Raw genomic sequence first — 17,562 nt, forward strand, 5'->3', positions numbered from 1 at the left:
CTATTGTCTAAAGCAATTTAGTAGATTGTTTTAAAACTACTTCCCATGTAATTCCCTTAAGTATAAACAAAACAAGTATTTCTAAAAAGTAATCCGTTTAATTAGTGTTGTCTAAAAGGCAAAGCAATTGAAAACTAACAGACAGTTAGCAGCTGTAGTTCCCTTTAGAGCTGCACAATTTACTTTAAGCATATCATCACAATATTATGGTGAACAAAGTTGGTTTATTAAAGGACTATTTTCCATGTATTTGTTGGCTTTATACAAATGTGAATTCACCCTTTATGTACATTTGATGGATAGAAACTATTCACTGTTGATGTCCACACCTTGCACAGATAATAGTTCCCCAGTCACAGAGAGCTGAAAGCTTATTAATGATAGATAAGAGAGTAGTTTTGAAAACATTTATTATAACCGATATCATCATTGCAAAATTGTACAATAATATTGACATCACAGTTTTTAAAAAAATATTTTGTCAGCAGTCATTTTCTTGATTTCTATTTGTTTTGATTTGATGAGAGTATATGCTGATGTAGATTCTCAATCATCCATCATATGTCCATCTCAAGTGCTTAACTACAAGTTTAGAACTGAATATGTCTTTTGAACAGGATGTGAAAAATCTTCAGGAAACAAGAGATGTCTGTTTGTTTTCTGCTGTATTTTCTGCCTGTTAATCAGACAGACAAACATGTCCTTATGGATGTGTGCTGAGGGTTGAATGTTTTCCAGTATAAGCCTAAATACTGCAGTGTAAAGCTACGTTTATTAGAAGACCTTAACCTTGTGATTTTAGACTCAATAATGTGTTTTAAACATGAATATATTTCTCACGTGTTCTTTTTAATATTTTTTCTAAAACATAGTGTGGAACAGTTCTCCAAATATATGGTCATATTCCATGTAATCTCTGCAAATAAATGAGTAAGTAATAGCACATGCACCATGAAGAAATCATGTTCTCATTGAAAATGAACTCACTCACTTCAGTAGATAAAGCCAATATGAGCATGCATACAGAGTAACCTCCAAATATAGCGGCTTTCATGCTCTATAATCTTAAAAGAAGGTTTTAATGTGAACTTCACTTTGCTCAAGTTCATCATTGTTTGTAGAATTTAATAAACAAATTAATTAGCAACCCATGACTTTCTGATTTCATAATAGAGCCCTAATACGTTAGGTCACTCTTCAAAATAGGAATGAAAAATGAGAATGTCTTTTACGTAAGAAGAATTTCTGTTGATCTTCATAAATCAGAAAAGAAAGATTACATAAAATAGTTGCATATACTTGCCTAAATCTGCATGCACAGAGATTAATAAATGCTTTTTAACACATATATTGAAAAAAGTGAAACAAAAATTGAGTTGATCATTATACTGTTAGTTTACACCTTAAAGCTGAATTTGTAACTTTGTTTGTTGCAGACGCTGGTCCAATGAGTCGATGATGGTGGTGGTTATGATTTCATCAGAGGAAATTATGTTCTTTTCAGGTCTTTTTGCGGTCTGGGCTTGCTGTTGGATGTCTGTCCAGGAAGCCCTTACCCCAAAAAGCATCTGCAGGGGATCCTTACGACAAAACAGTTTACATGCAACTTTGCTTTTGAAGCTTGATCTCCCACTGTGCTTGCATGTTTTTATAAAAGTGTGAGTTTTTTTTCTTTCCTTACTGAGCACAACTAAACTTTACTAATGTAATTATGGAATGGATCATTTGATCCACATTACTTGGCAAAGAAAAACAGCCATGCTTGGGACTGAGTTACAAACTTGCTAACAATTATCCTGATTTTTGCTTTTGTATTCTCTTAAAATAATAATTCTGATTACATTTCTTTTTAAATCAGGAATAACTTCTTGATCTGCAGCTGAGAATGGGAATGTGTCTTCAAAAGTGTGTTTGACATCACATAACTTGTCCAGAAGGTGGTAGCATTGCTAAGGATTTTTGAAAGTTAATTAATTCCAGCAGTAGTAGTGTGCAGTATTAAAATTAAATTAAACATTCCATCAGAGTTGCAATTATAGTTTTTAAAATTAAAATGAACAGTTCAAGTGTAAGATATTTATATTGTTATAAAAAATATTCTGTTAGTGGAATGTTCCATAACAGTTAGCTATTAGAAAACTTGAACTGTCCTGAAAGCCACTGGCCAGCATTTCTCCTCTGTTGTTAGACAACAGTTAGTCAATAATACCAAACTGAAAGTTTCCAACCTCACAAACCACTTCCCTGGAAATTGATCATTTCCTTGCCATTGCTCACTTCTTTGGAAACAGAAGAAATCCCAACTTCTATTGTGCAATATAAGAGAAATGAATGTGTAAAAGGGAAAAATGTTTTGAAGAATTCACAACTATTAGACTGTTTGTTTTGTTTGTTTCTGGTTTTTGTTGTTTGTTTTGATTTTTTTCCGGAACCTGGACTTTTAATATTTAAAATAAACTTGAACTTAATTCTGGTGATGTTTTTTATTATTATTATTTTAATTATATTTATGTGAGGAGAAAATATAAGAAGAAAGTCACCCCTACTATATTTGTGATTAGAAATTATTTAAGTGTTTTACCTTCACTTTGCACCACTAGGACAGTGCATGCCATTTTCCAGTCCCATTTTTCTGAGGGCTGTGGCCAAGTGAAATTGCAACTAAAAGTTCCAACTGTTAAGGAACAAAGGGACTGAATATTCAGCAACAAAAGAAAAATATATATTTGAAAAGGTCAGACAAATTGATGAAAAACTATGGTGAATAAGGAGTTCGGAAAACACAAATAATTTAGTCTGTCATTGTTTGTGGAGATGAGATGGCATTGTGACGCCATCTTTATTTAGAAAAGGTAATATAAAAGCGTTATCTGGTAGACCCCTAATATACTTTGCAAGATGACATGAGGGAAAACAGACAGCCAGACACGTCCTGATCCATCCCTAACCACCAGTAGTAGTTTTGATCTGTGTGCTTTGATTCTTCTCTTTCTGCTGCTCTGTTGCCTTGGTCTGCAACTTAAAATAACAGGGAAAGCAAAAATTTGTTTAGCTTGAGTGGATATTCAAAATGTTTCAATCTCAGGGTTCTAACTGCAAAAATTAGGTGCAAACAAAGCATGCACTATTTATTTGGCAACATTATGTATTTTCTTAGAAAAATCAAAAGATAAGATTAATTTTCATCACTTGAAATATCTTAAGCCTAAAGACTCTCATTGTGGCTGAAGTTGAGTAATCATTAAATGCACCAGATCAGTGTAATAAAAAAGAACAGATGATAAGCCTGTCAGCAAATCAAAGTTCTCAACTATTCCCAAGAAAGTCACTGCAGGAAGAAGCGAATGGAGTGGAGTGGAGTAAGACGCCCTTCTGGAAGAAGCTGAATGCAATAATTTTAACTAATTTTATCTAAACCACATCAAAGCACTTAGAATAACACATCAGAGCCTTGTGTCTATAAGTGAAAATGTCCTACAATCCTTTTTTTTTGTTGCCGAATAGGACTCATTTCTTGTTATATGGGAATCCAACTTAAGTTGCTATTGTTGCAAATCTTTATTTATCCACTATTGAAATAGGAAATTTGTCAGTGTTTGTGTTTTATTTGGGATGTAAATGGTTTAGGAAAGTGGTATAATCAAAAAGGGGCAGAGGATAATATGTTTTATTTTAATCTATCCCTTTTTTGAACAGTCTTGCATATATGATGAGTGACTCTTTGAAGGTACAGTAGGTGCCCCATGGTATTTATACCTTTTGCACAAACTTTGGAAATAATGTACTTAAACCTTTTACACTGCATTAGCAATGTTTTTGAAAAGGAAGATTCTAACAAAAATGATTGTTTTTTAACTGTATATACTATCAACTCTTCTAGCCTGCATATATCAACCGATCACGTACTCCCCCCACAACACAGATGTTGTCCTCAATATCAGAACCTTAGCAGCCAAGCCATTGGTAAATACTAGGGACGCACCGATCCACATTTTTCAATTTCGATACTGATACAGATATCTGATACCAATCTGATACAGAAAAACAGTGCTGAATTGACTTCAGTATTGAATTGACTTAAAGCGTTTATTTTTTTAAACACAGACATAAATGTACTTAATTACAAATTTATTTGATAACTCCGCACCAGTAAGGCACATTTAAATACATTAATAGATTGGTCAAGCTTGTAAAAACAACACAACTTTAATTTGTTCGGTTAGTGCAATTAGGAGTATAACAGCCAATTAAACGGAAACTGGTAAATACAATGGGTTGACAATGTTTGTAAAAATAAACTGCAACAAGCCTCTTTCAAATGGTTCAGAAAGAAGGTTTCTGATGAGGAGATGAGGATCAATCACGTCAAGTTTATTTATATGGCAAATTTCAGCAGAAAGGCACTTTTTATGATGTAAAAAGTGCTTTACATCATAAAAACACAAAAATGCAAAGTCATAGAGCACAGTCAACAGTTAAAGCATTACAGTTTAAGTGCCATTGTTATACATCAGAATGTTGGTTAATATTTCATTTGTAATGTTTCAAAAGCAACAGATGGGTTTTTAGTCTAGATTCAAAGGAGCACAGTATTTGTTCCAACTTTCAAGTTTGTCCAGATTTATGGGGCATAAAAGCTGAATGCTGCTTCTCCATGTTTGGTTATGGGGATGCAGAGTACACTAGAACCAGAAGACCTGAGTGGTCTGGAAGGTTGATACAGGAGGAAGTGGACTTCTCCACCCATCCTTATGCTCAAGTCCATCTTGTCTATCAAGTTCATTAAGTAGTCCATCATCTCTCTGTACAGTGACTTTGGTACAGAAAGGTATGTCTTCGAAACTGGTTAGGTGTCTTAACAAAATGTCAATTTGCAAATCCTTCACACATCCGATGTGTGAAGGATTTGCAAATTTTGCAAATGTGTGTTTTTGAAAACAAAACTGATTCCTCTTTTAACATTCGTTGAACGAATCTTTTGTTGACATCCAACTAAGACAGGTTAACAGGGGTCCCGTTGCTAACTGATGGGAGTGCATCCTGTGGTGTCCTGGGTGTAGATCTTGTAGACGGCAGCAGATTAGAGGTTTTTTTTTTAAGATGTTGGTGGGATAAATAGACCCCACTGACTGCAGAGTACCAATAATGGTTCTTGCTGATAGCAGTCATGGTTGGTAGAGTTCTGTGAACTAACAGTAATCTTGGGAATAGACCCAGCTTTCACTGAAATTAATGTGTCACAAAAGTCTGGGCCATCCAGCCACTGTGGATTTTCACATGGTTCAAATATCAGTCTAATGTCCTCTGTCTTAGCTTCTACCCTACATTCAATAAACACTGAACTCCGGCTGGGCACATTCACTCCCATTTGGTGTTTTCACATTGCACTCGTACTTGTTACTCACTAACTACTTTTATAAAGGTCAGGGCTTTGTTGTTTCTATTAAGATCTGGAAAGGCTAATTCCACTGTTCTCAGAAATTCTCTTTTCCCCTTTAGTTAATCCCATCTTTCATACTTTCCCAAACCAAGTGCTTGATAGCATTAAACCCAATAATTGGACACTGAAGCTGTTTACCTTTAAGCACTAAAACATGTATGAGTAACTCTGAGTCACTGGCTGTAAGTTTAAATGGTACCTCAACCCACCCCACATACCGCACATCTGTACCATTGGCTGCTTCTAAATAGAGAGGTTCATTCATGAAACTAACCTCACAAGCATTGTTCAGTGGAACCTCAGGGAAGTTTGTGTCTTTCCATGACTCATCTGTGGCACAAACCGTGACCAGAGTCCCAAAGTGCTTCAAGCATTTTGCTGCTCAAAAGCACCTAATGAGACATTTTCTCACCACTAACTGCCTGATTGTCAAGTTAAAACAGCAAATGGTACACTTTTGAATGTATCTACCATCTCCACCCAACTAGCACGCACCCTGCAAAGAATCAAGCGCACCCATCCCTTTCACTTCTCAAGCTCAGCAGCCAAATCTGTAAGGTAACTTGGAACACCTGTGCTCACAATGATCTCTCTTCAGACAAAGAAGCTTGCTGTTGAGGAACGGAAAGCTTCCTCATAGACACCACTGGTAGGAGTAGACATTATTCACAGTTTACATAATTCGAATTGCATTCAGAAGACCAAAATAGATTTTTTTTGATGAAATGTTTTTCATGTGTTTGGAAACAAATGAATTGCACTGTTTGGAATATAGTTTATTTATTTATTCACTATTAACTTACAAGTAAATTATTAAATCATTACTCGAGAAACTAGTTAATTAGTTAAAGTTAAAATGAACTCATTGTGATCTGTAATTAATATTTCTCCTATTTATCTGCAGGTTTTCAACCTATCTTTGGCTACTCTGGATACTCTTTGGCTACTCTGACTTATTCATGTGAATCACTGCTCATGTGATCACATGTTTGCTCATATGCTGTCGATGAGATTCATCTAAAGACAAGAAAAAGAAAGGATAAATAAAAGATGTCACTGAGATGTGTTGTGACTCTTTGGAGGAAGCAAGCTTTGTCAAGTTTGGGCAAAAGCTGAGGTGGCTTAAGAGAGCAAAAAATGTGACAGGTATAAACGTGACAACGTGGAAGGTATTTTGTCTTTTTCACACCTTTCCCCTTTGACTGGGTTTTCAGACTGGTACCCTTACTACAGGTGTAGGAACTGCATTTGGTTTTGTGTATGGATCATTGCTTCCCTTGACACTTTATGGAGCAGTAAAAGGCACGTTTATACACCAAGCAACATATTAAACGCTGGAACCTACCAGGGTTACTGCTAATTTCAGACTAAAGTTCACTTAGTTGTGCTGTCAGTTCAAACTTATATGTGTGTGTTACTGTTAGGGTTGACACCTGTTGTTTTGGATGTAAAGTTGACATGATTATTATTGCTGCAGTATAAACCAATTTTCTCTTTAATACATCAATTGTTACATGTTTGGTATTTATATATAATTGATTTACAGTAACATATTTTCACAATAAATGCAATATACAATTTGTTATGGACAATGCATACAATTTTCAGGCAGAGTAGGCCACTGGTTGAAACATTTTATTATTGTTGAAAGCAGGGTTAGAAAAATAGATGTTTGAAAAAAGTTAAATTTGTTTTTGTATACATTGAATATTCGCACACTAAACCTATGCCATAAATAGGTTAGAAACATGGCTAATTTTGTGTTAATATATAAACAAAATTAACACAATTTTTTTTTTTACTTTTTGTGCTATATATAATTGTATATATAAAATTATACATTTTATATATAATTTTGTCAAGTAAAATGTTGACAGATTGAAACTAGATAAAGACTAAAATAATTCTATTTCAGTCAAAAGCCTAAGACTAAACTAAATCATATTTCAGTAAAAGGACTAAGACTAAACTACATCAACTTTTACTGTCAAAATTAACACTGAATATAACGCCAGGTGGAGAGTAGTAAAAGGAGAAAGTGAGGAAAGTGTTTAGTTTGTGTTTAAGGAGCCTAAGCCCATAGCAGCATAACTACAGAGACAGCTCAGGACACCCTAATCTCTTAGAACGAGGAATAAGAGAGGCAGAGCCTCCCGACCGTATTTGACTTGTGTTCTAAAAGGTTAGAGCTTTAATCATGCAATTGTAGGTATGTGGTCATCAGTGATAAACACCATGGGAGAAAGGGAAAAAACACACGGATACTAGCTTAAATAGACTAAACTCACACATTTATTGGAGCCATGTGTTTCTATTCTGTCTGGAAGCAATCTCAAAATACAGTTATACTGTCAAGAAAAATCTCACGTCAACCATCGGCAGTTTTAAAATTTGGCAAACTTCAGATGGAAACGACTCATGGACAAACTGTATCTTGTCAATATTTGTTTAATAAAGCAATGTGCAAAACAAGGATTAAATATTCAGGGGCAAACATGAGTCAATGTCAAAAGAGATCCAGCAGAAATTCAATAGAATCGTGAAGGATTTAAAATGTAATATGGGCCAGTGTGAGAAAAATCATTCTGCACTGCAACAGCAGGTGGAAAAACTTCAGCTGCAGATCATTCAGGAGAGACAAGCTCATTTGGAGAACTCAAAGGAGGACATGACACTTCTCAACATGACAGCTGTGGATATTGTCCTCCAAGAAAACACGACAAAAGAGATCATATTTATGAAAGAGAAGGAAAAGCGTGCGCAGATTGAGATGAAGATTAAAAGTTTACACCAGGAGCTAAATTGTAGGTATGAAACATTTGTTACTGTACTGAAACATCAGAAAAATATCAGCAAGAGATAAGTTGCGAGAAAAATATTAATTAGGAATGGGCAAATGAGGATGTACAGCTTGCCAACACTCCGAGAGCTGAGAAGGAAGATCTCCAACTAAAAACATCACAAGAGATCAGTGTTTTTTAAGAGAAGAAAAGTTCACAGAGCCAACTAGACCAGGTTTCATGTCAGAAACGGACAAGTCAGTATGAAAAAGATGTTTCCGAAAAAAACACTGCTCTTACAAGCTGAGGAGGAGCTGTGTATAAACCATCCCAGAGAATTTGGACTATATATATATATATAGTCTTAGAAATCTAAGACTATATACAAAGTCTTCAGCTACAGTGCACACACACATATATATATAAATAAAAGGCCTGGAAGGTGAAGACCACAGTGGTGCCTGTGGTCATCGGGGTCCTCGGGGCAGTCACCCCCAAACTGGAGCAGTGGCTAAAACAAATCCCAGGAACAACATCAGACATCTCAGTCCAGAAATGTACAGTTCTAGGCACAGCCAAGATACCCTCAAGCTCCCAGGGCTCTGGTTGAAGAACCGAGCTCAGAGGATGAGAGAGACCACCCGCGGAGGGTGTGAAGGGAATTTTTAGGTCCTGGGTTCGATTCCCAGCCCAGGGTCGTTCTGCATGGAGTTTGTATGTTCTCCCTGTGAATGCGTGGGTTCTCTCCGGGTACTCCGGCTTTGTCCCAGAGTCCAAAAACATGACTGTGAGGTTAATTGGTTTCTCAAAATTCTCCCTAAGTGTGGGTGTATGTAAGCATGGTTGTTTGTCCTGTCTGTCTCTGTGTTGCCCTGCGACAGACTGGCGACCTGTCCAGGGTGTACCCCGCCCGGAACATTAGTTAGAGATATTTTTCCTAAGAAATATAGTGATATGAGTGCTCATCTGAAAATGTATCAATTACTGTGATTAATAAAGTTCTGATTATTAATATCTATTTCCCACAATGTTGCCTTGCTGATAATTGTGAGCAGTCATTAAAGTGAAGTGTCTTCATATAGATGGGTATCATGAATCATTAACAATGTATAACTGAGAGGCAAACTGAGCAAATTTGTTATTTCAGAAGATTTAAAGTTATCTTTAAATGCACTGTTAAAGTGTATTAGATAGAAATAGCTCATTATTAGACACATGCCTGGTTACAAACAAACATGTTGTGTCTCCAAACATCTGATAGTGTAAATTAAATTTTACACTAGTTTATAGTTTTTATGAATTTGAGTCTTAAGATAGGTCAATTACAGAAAGTGAGTGGGATTTGTACATGTATGCTATAAATGTGGATCTAAATAATGTTTGAGATATACTCCTTATTTTTATTCATGTATTTACTTTTTTTTTTTTTTTTGCAGCTGGCCACAGTGAGAAGACAAGTTGCCCCACTAATTACATTCAGTGAGGTAGCCTTTGCTTCAGAAATTGTTGGAAATTGTCTTTAGTAGATCATATTTTTAGCTATTGCAGGCAAATATGTGACAATTTCTTCAGCCTTTGCAGATTCTACATGCCACACCTTAATAACACTATAAGAAATGTTTTTATTTCTTAAAGAGTCTTTTCTACAAGAACTCTTTTCTCTCCATAGCTCACTGAATGATGCTGCAGGTCAACCTTAGCAAACCAAAAGCTCCATCTTTCTCAAACTGGAGCACAAGAAAAAGCCTCTTTTCAGAGAGTTGGAGGGCAGAAAGACCTAGTCTGGTGAACATGGCATCTCAACAGTGTTTCAACACTAACATGCCAACAGTATGGAAGGACTCTAACTGCGCTTTGCTGTGGTGATTGCCTGCCACGCCCATTCTTTTGAGACAATTATGATGTGATGAGGCATACCACATATGACCTTCATAACAGAGATACCAGGACAGCTGGATTCTTCCAAACATTGCTTCCAACAACCTATGTCTTAAATAAAACTTTTTGCCATGATGGTAAGTTCAAGTTTTTAACTAAGCCCATTAGTTTTACGGTTTAAACACTCTTCCTTTTTTTTTCCGACCGTTAAGTTTTTACTTTGTTTTTAATGTTCTGGTTTATGGCTCAGCCGGTGCTACATAGCTTAGTCACACCGTTTTGGTACAGAATTATATGTTAAATTCTTTTACATGACTTCTACCTATGGAGACCCTCAGAATCTGTGCTTGTCCATCAGAGTGTTTGCGGGTCAAACCAGGACATTCTCTTGCAGTGGCCACGAAAAATATTATTTTTTCCTGGCTCTAAACCAAAATGAAAAAATAATACAGCAATGTCACCTGAAAATAAAACAAAGGCATGTTGCAGACGACAAGAATAGTTTGTGACATAGAGTAGACGTAACTCTAACATAGTAAACTTTTACACTAGACTGTTTTTGTGGATTTAGGTTGCTCCTTCATGCCAGCGTTGGGGTCTGAGGGTGATTTCACATGATGTCGCACAACTTCAGTCCATGCAGCGTATCTTCACTACCGGAGGAGGGAGTTTACGCAGTCTCTGGTCTCCGTCCGCCCCAAATACACCTTTATTCTTTGCCATTTTAACAAAATAGTAAAAGATTATTAAGGCTCCTAAGAAGGTATACTTCATTAGCCTAAAGTATACATTGAGATGTAATTTAAATCATACTGAAATTTCAGTATATTTAGTAGTTTACTTTAAAAGTAAGCTTTAAGTGAATTTTAAAAATTTCTATTTTGAGCATATATTTTAAAATACTGTATACACAAAATATCTTTAAAAGCATATTGTTTCTTTCTAACACTTGAGCAAATACACATTTTGTTCACTTAAAGTATATTTTTATTTAATATATTTCTTAAAAGTGTATTGTGGTACAAATATATTTAAGTGTGTTTAAAGTCATATGTCAAAATTGGTAGAATTTTTAGTATACTTTGTATATATTTATATTTAGTATACTTAATACTTAGTATACTTAAAATGTACTTATGCAAATGTAAGTATATTTGAAATATACTGAAGTTTTTTGGGGGGGGTTTTCAGTAGGGCAAAGCAATGCTGCTGCAACCTCAAGTTTTGCTACAAGCACAAATATTGCCATCACACCTCAGCGACAAACCAGCATTACCAGCAACACGACAGGAGGCACAGACAGGTGGCACACCTTGCTGACACCAACATCAGCACTCAGAGCTGAGGTTCTCTGGCACATGAACACCACAGCAACTATGGTAAGTTAAATAACACCGACTGCAACATAAACAGATGGCAGTGTGAACACACCCCAAAATGAAAATACCATTGTAATTTTAAGAAAAGAAGCAAAACTTTTATCTGTATGAATACAGCATTCATCAGCTGATACCATTTATAGACATGTTGTATCTTATTTACATCCAGAAATTTTGCGAATGCCCTGGAGTGCAAAAAGACTATTCTGTTACACACCACATCTGCACAACAGCAGTAGAACGATTCTATTCACAACATAAAGGATTCATGGATTTTTATTATATAATTTTGCAGTTTTTTTGCTTAAGGTGCAAAATTTGAACTCGGGTCCCAGATCAAGAAGTCTAATAAATAAATAATTGAGTATAGTTTACACGCATACTTTATATGTGTGTAAATAAATAAAAAGTATGATGTAGCTGATGGAACCTAGTGTATCATCAATTTAGTACAGCGTGTCACAGCAAAGGGAAAAATAATGCAGAAAAACCTTTGAAAAACAGCTCAGAATCACTCATATTTTTTTTTTTCCAAAATATCTTTATTAGAATTTTAGTGGTTTAAACAAACAACTTGATCAGTATGCAAATTGTGGCAACAACAATAGTAGTATTACTGTTCAAGTCAAAATAAAACCACTCATATTTTTATTTTCATTTTTCTCGCTCTCTGTATTGGCTATGCTGTGTCGTTGCACAGAGGATTCAACATTAAAAAACACGCAAACATTTCCCACACAAAGAACAGAACATTCTGTCCATTACAGCATCATATTTTCAGGCATGATGGTTTATTTTTGGGATTATTAATAGGTGATTGAACACAGTGGTGGTAAATTAGCTCTTTTGAAAACCTGCATATGTCAGAGAGTTTGTGTGCAGGATTACCGTTTTTTTTACTGAACCTAAACACCCAAATTCACAGCACATCTACATGTAAAGGTTGTCACAGCCAAGCTAGCATAAATGAACTATTTCCCTCACCCTCACAATTTTTTTAATTAAAACTTTTTCCTGATCTGTGTAAAGAGATACCCATGGACCTTGTTATCTAGTTGTCGTAGTGTTGGCAATTAGTTGAGGTGCAGTATTCTGCTAATATATATATTACTGTACATATACATATATTCTAATATTCTGTTGGGAATTGCTTCACCCAGGCTATTTTCTTTTTGAGAGATCGTCTCAAATAACCAAGAAAACCAAGTTGAAATCAACAATCCAATTTATTAAAGCATAAGTAAGTAATAATGTATTGAAACATCAGAGAAATAGTTCACCATTTCAGCGCTGGACCATTGCTATGAGAGCTTAATTGAGCAATCACAAAGTGGCCCCAGACATTAGCTTCCAATTTCTTTTTGTTCCCAGATAAGCTATGCCCTAATATGGGTGTTCCCATGTGAGATCATTTCCTTAATATTATGTGTGTATGTGCATGCATTGATAACAAGAAAAACTTTCGAAATAAAAACACAACACATCACATCAATAAAAAGCAGTTCTCATTAAAATAACAAAAACTTAAGAAAGTAAAAAATTAAACATGCAAACACAATCCTATAACAAAATAAAACATAGGCTTGTAAAATTTGAATGCCATTGCATTTTGTTTATTTTCTTAAATAAATTTCATAAGTCTTCTAGAAATGAGTTTAGAATATTTATGTCTGTGAGATCTTAGTCAAGACAAAGGCACAGTTACACGTTCAAGTAAGTGGAATAAGTTTTGTCTAACATGGACCATCATTTTACCTGTACTGTGAATCCACCGCTACCCCCAAAACAGGCTGCTGCTCAATCTTGTGTAGGTAGAGAAAATATTGTAGAGATAGTAAAATAGGTAGTACACGGTAGTAAATTCAAATCTAGGATTTGTGCATTAACCCAGGTGTTCTTCAATATTTAGGTGTGTCTCTGGCACACACCTATTTCAAATAATTTGGTCACTAGCAGGACTTTGTAGGATCTGACTGCATGCTGAGAGGGTACCTCAGCCTTTTGATTCAGGTGTGTTGAACCAGGGGCATCTACAGTAAAAGTTGCCAAACACCAGCCCTCAACAATAGAGTGAGACAGCTCTTTTAGGATATGTACACCAAAGTACTCACTTGATCAAAATGGACAGTTTGTTGATCCAGTATTTTTAGAAATGCTTTGCAGAAGAGACCTGGTGCTGCCATCTTTAATTCTTCAAATGTAAAGAAAACATCTGTTGCATAAAAAGTGGAAAAAGCATGCTCAGATCATAACAACCTAAATCCACAAATAAAAGCCCAATGTAAAAGTTTATTATTTTAGGATTAGGTCTACTTTATGTCACAAACAACTCCTTGTAGTCTGCAGTAAAACTTGTACATATTTATTGGTAGGTAACAGTTTCTGTTGTCTTTTTTTAATTTTAGATTTGAGTTAGAAAAAACACCACTGATTGTGATCACAGCAATTGCCTTTTGTGATTCACCTAAACTGTACCAAAATGGTGTGATTAAGCTATGTAGAACCAGCTGGGCCATAAACCAGAACATTAAAAATAGAGTAGAAAGGTAATGGTCGGAAAAAAAGGAAGAGACATGTTTAAACAGTAAAACTAATGAGCTTAGTTAAATCCGTGAACTTACCATCATGGCAAAATGCTTTATTTAAGACGTAAGTTGTTGGAAGCAATGGTTGGTAGAATCTGGCTGTTATGGTATCTCTGTTATGAAGGACATATCTGGTGTGCATCATCACATCACATTTGTTTGCTTCCATCGTTGTCCCTTTTTCTCCACCTGACTGTGGGTTTAAGTATCTTCACAAGTACTCAATCTTCATCTTGCTTGATATCAACAAGTAAGTCATGAGGGTGTTGAAGCTTGTTATTTTCTTCCTGTGAAAAGACACAAAGAGACAGAGTAGGAACACAAGGAATAGCAGATAGATATGAGAAAATGTGGATCTTAAAAGTGAATTTGTGAGAAATTTAGAGAAGAGAAAACAGACTGGTACAATAATGTGATCAATAAAAAAAACCTGTTAAGAAAAAAAAAAAGAGTTCAGATTTCAGAAGCGCTTTACACATCAGTATACTTTTCATCTGTCTTTCCATAATAATATGCAATATGGACAGGTGGAGAGGACTTTGAATATTCTGATACAAGTTAAATTTGCATCAGTCTATACTCAGCAAGCATGACCATACACTTCTCTGCGACTCTACCAACTCTAATTAAATGTGATCAATACAGCTACAATTGAACCTGATTTATTTTTATTTTTCTTAGAACAACTTTGTTTCCTTTCTGGATCTGAATGTGATAACCTGCACAATAATCTCCAAACTGAAGAATGTCTTTAAAGTATATTTTTTATAAACTAAAATGTCCCAAAAAATTAGAAATTTATTTGTCATTTCAGTGAATCACCAACTTAGGAAGAATAATAAAAGTTTCAGCTTTAAAGAACTGACGTGGCGCCTGAATCTGTAACATTCTCAAAAGTATTTTGAATATATTATATAACATCTACAGATAACCTGATGCAAAACACCATCCATCGCCAGTAAACCTTAAATTATTTTAGACATTGCATACCTTATGACACTATGAATTGCACATTTGACAGTTGTGGTTTAATCCTTCTACTCACAAATTATTTAATAGATTATCATTGCTGATTTCGCTCATAAACAACCTTTACAGCTGCATAAAATCTGAGCTTTGGTCAATTTCAAAGTCTGTCTGCTTTTCAGCACGTCATCTGCTGACTCAGGTTTGCTCAGTCCAGATTTTCACATTTAAACGTCATTCAGTAGTCTGGAAGTCTAGAAGTTCACCAGTGCTGTTGTGAATGGCAGCAGATGAAAGAAAAGTGAATTTGAATTCCCATCATTCCTGTGACTCACTGAAGCAAATCCTATTAAATGATATTCCAGGATTCAGTGCTGCAAGTGGACAAGTGAGCTGATGTTGTGTCGAACCTGTGACGGCTCAGTCAGTGGCTGTAATGGCTCAGAAGAGCTTGAGCCACCTTGAAGTCTGCAGTTTTTTATGTCATTTACTGGTAACAAAATTTCACAATTTCCCCCAATGTTGATCATCATAAGTGCTGTGCAGAGTTTGTAAAAAGAAACACGCTATACTTGGTGTGACTCATGTGGTCCAATAAGTCATGTGACACACTTTGGCCATAAAATAATAATGACGTCTTGGACTGCATTCCTGCTCTACTTAACAAACTTCTTGACCGGCAGGAGTAGGAGTTGACTTAAGAGTTTTCTTCTCAAAAGTTAGTTTTAGCTTACTGAAATCTCTCTCCCCACAAGCAACAGTCATAGGCAACACGTAAAATATACATGAAGCAATCCAGACTTCTCAAAAAATGCTATGTTGTTGCATTGTATTCAAGCTGCAGTATATAACTTTAATAAAAAATATGTTTTCTCCATATTTGTTAAAGCTGTCACCATGTTGTGACAGTTTGTTATGAGACAGATAATCTGTGAAAACAATCAATCTCCTTCATCTCGTCCCTGAATTACTATTGCTAGCTAAAGTAATGCAACATTCTGGCCAAAACAACCAATCAGAACCAGGAGGAGGGTCTTAGCGCTGTCAATCAACTTCATTCACTCACTCCTAAATGTGCTAATGGTGGATAAACAACATTTAATTACAGGAAAAATGTTTATCTGCTTTCACTGGTAGCTATCCTAACTAGACCAAGCATTTACAACAGGCTATGCTAGCTGCAGCATAGCACAGAGCGAGGGGGAGGAAGGATGAGCAGCCGAATGAGATTGTGATCGACAGCACTAAAACTCTCCTGCCACTGACTGGTTGTTTCTAGCACTTTGAGAAAGCAAAGGAAATAGATTTTTCACAGATTATCTCTGATACCATACTGTCACAACATAATGACAGTTTTAACAAATATGTGAAAAATATATACATTTTTATAAAAGTTACATACTGCAGCTTTAATTTCACTTAGGAGAGGGAAGGTCAGGAGGGACTTGGGTTAGAGCTGATGGTGACTGAGTCATCTGTTGTTAAGTGGTAAAAGGTACAAGTGACAGGTTAAATATATGAATATCTTGGTAATTGTTTTCCTTAATTCATTAAATGCTAGTGAAATGGAGGCAAACAGTCTGTAGCTAAGCTAACTATGCTAAATGGTTGATAATCTCAGTCTTGGAGAAAAACTGGGTTATAAATTGACACGCTTACCTTTTTCTCTCTCCCTCTCTCTACTTTTTATTTTTGAAAACCTGATTTTATAATTTTTCTTAGTAGCATAGTAACTGCTAGTCTTTCTTGTCTTCTACTGACTGCTGCTGAACACCGTCACCGCTCCAAGCAGGAACGAACCGTTTCATGCAGATCCAGGGGGGTTCTGGGCAAATATGAATGTGTGCTGTTTGGTCTGGGAGTGGGAACATTAATGTTTTAATGCTAAAAACAATCTTCGAAAATACAATCTGATTAATTTTGTAATTGACAGGGCCCCAATTTTTTTTTATTTCTTTTATTCTATGAACAAAAAATAAACAAATTGTGGAGGGCCCCCTGTTGGTCAGCGGCCCTTAGAATTATCATAACTTTCCCCCCCTACAGGCGCCCCTGGCCAGGAGTATAATGGAAAGTTTTAGATCAAAGCACATTCCAATAATTTGGAAGTTTTTGTTCACAGAAGCGTCCCATCTGATTTGACACAATTCTACAAAGGAGAAAGAGCAAAAATCTTGTTCTGTGTAAAGCTGGTATAAACTTACCCCAAAATATTGCATCAAAGGTGGTACTAACTTGGGGAGGCAAAATAAAAATAAACCTCTCACACCATAAGATGTCCAGAAACTAGTCTGAACCCACAGCAACTTTTCCAAATGACTATTTGATCACAAAACCAAATGTGATGCATTTACATTGCCAAGAACCCTGTTTTCTTAAATTGTATAACTGAATAAAATGGAGATTTGCCTATTAATTATTGGTTTGGGTTAATTAAGACAGTAAAAATATACAAATTCTGTCATAGTCTTAGATTCTTCTGACTTTTAGTAGAAAAAGCCCTGTGCCATGAAAAATTTCCTGTGTTAAAGTTG

The 17,562-nt window shown here is 35.6% G+C and overlaps 1 long non-coding RNA gene across 1 annotated transcript; it reads right to left on the reverse strand.

Moving 5' to 3' along the window:
• Positions 1–13,320: 13,320 nt before the first annotated feature.
• Positions 13,321–15,863, reverse strand: LOC116729996 (uncharacterized). The gene is made up of 2 exons (XR_004341234.1): positions 14,099–15,863; positions 13,321–13,689 (listed from the first exon to the last, which is right to left on the reverse strand). It is a non-coding gene; the product is annotated as an uncharacterized LOC116729996 (long non-coding RNA).
• Positions 15,864–17,562: the final 1,699 nt, after the last annotated feature.

This window comes from Xiphophorus hellerii, chromosome 2 (genome assembly GCF_003331165.1).
Source record: "Xiphophorus hellerii strain 12219 chromosome 2, Xiphophorus_hellerii-4.1, whole genome shotgun sequence".
Lineage (NCBI taxonomy): Eukaryota > Metazoa > Chordata > Actinopteri > Cyprinodontiformes > Poeciliidae > Xiphophorus > Xiphophorus hellerii.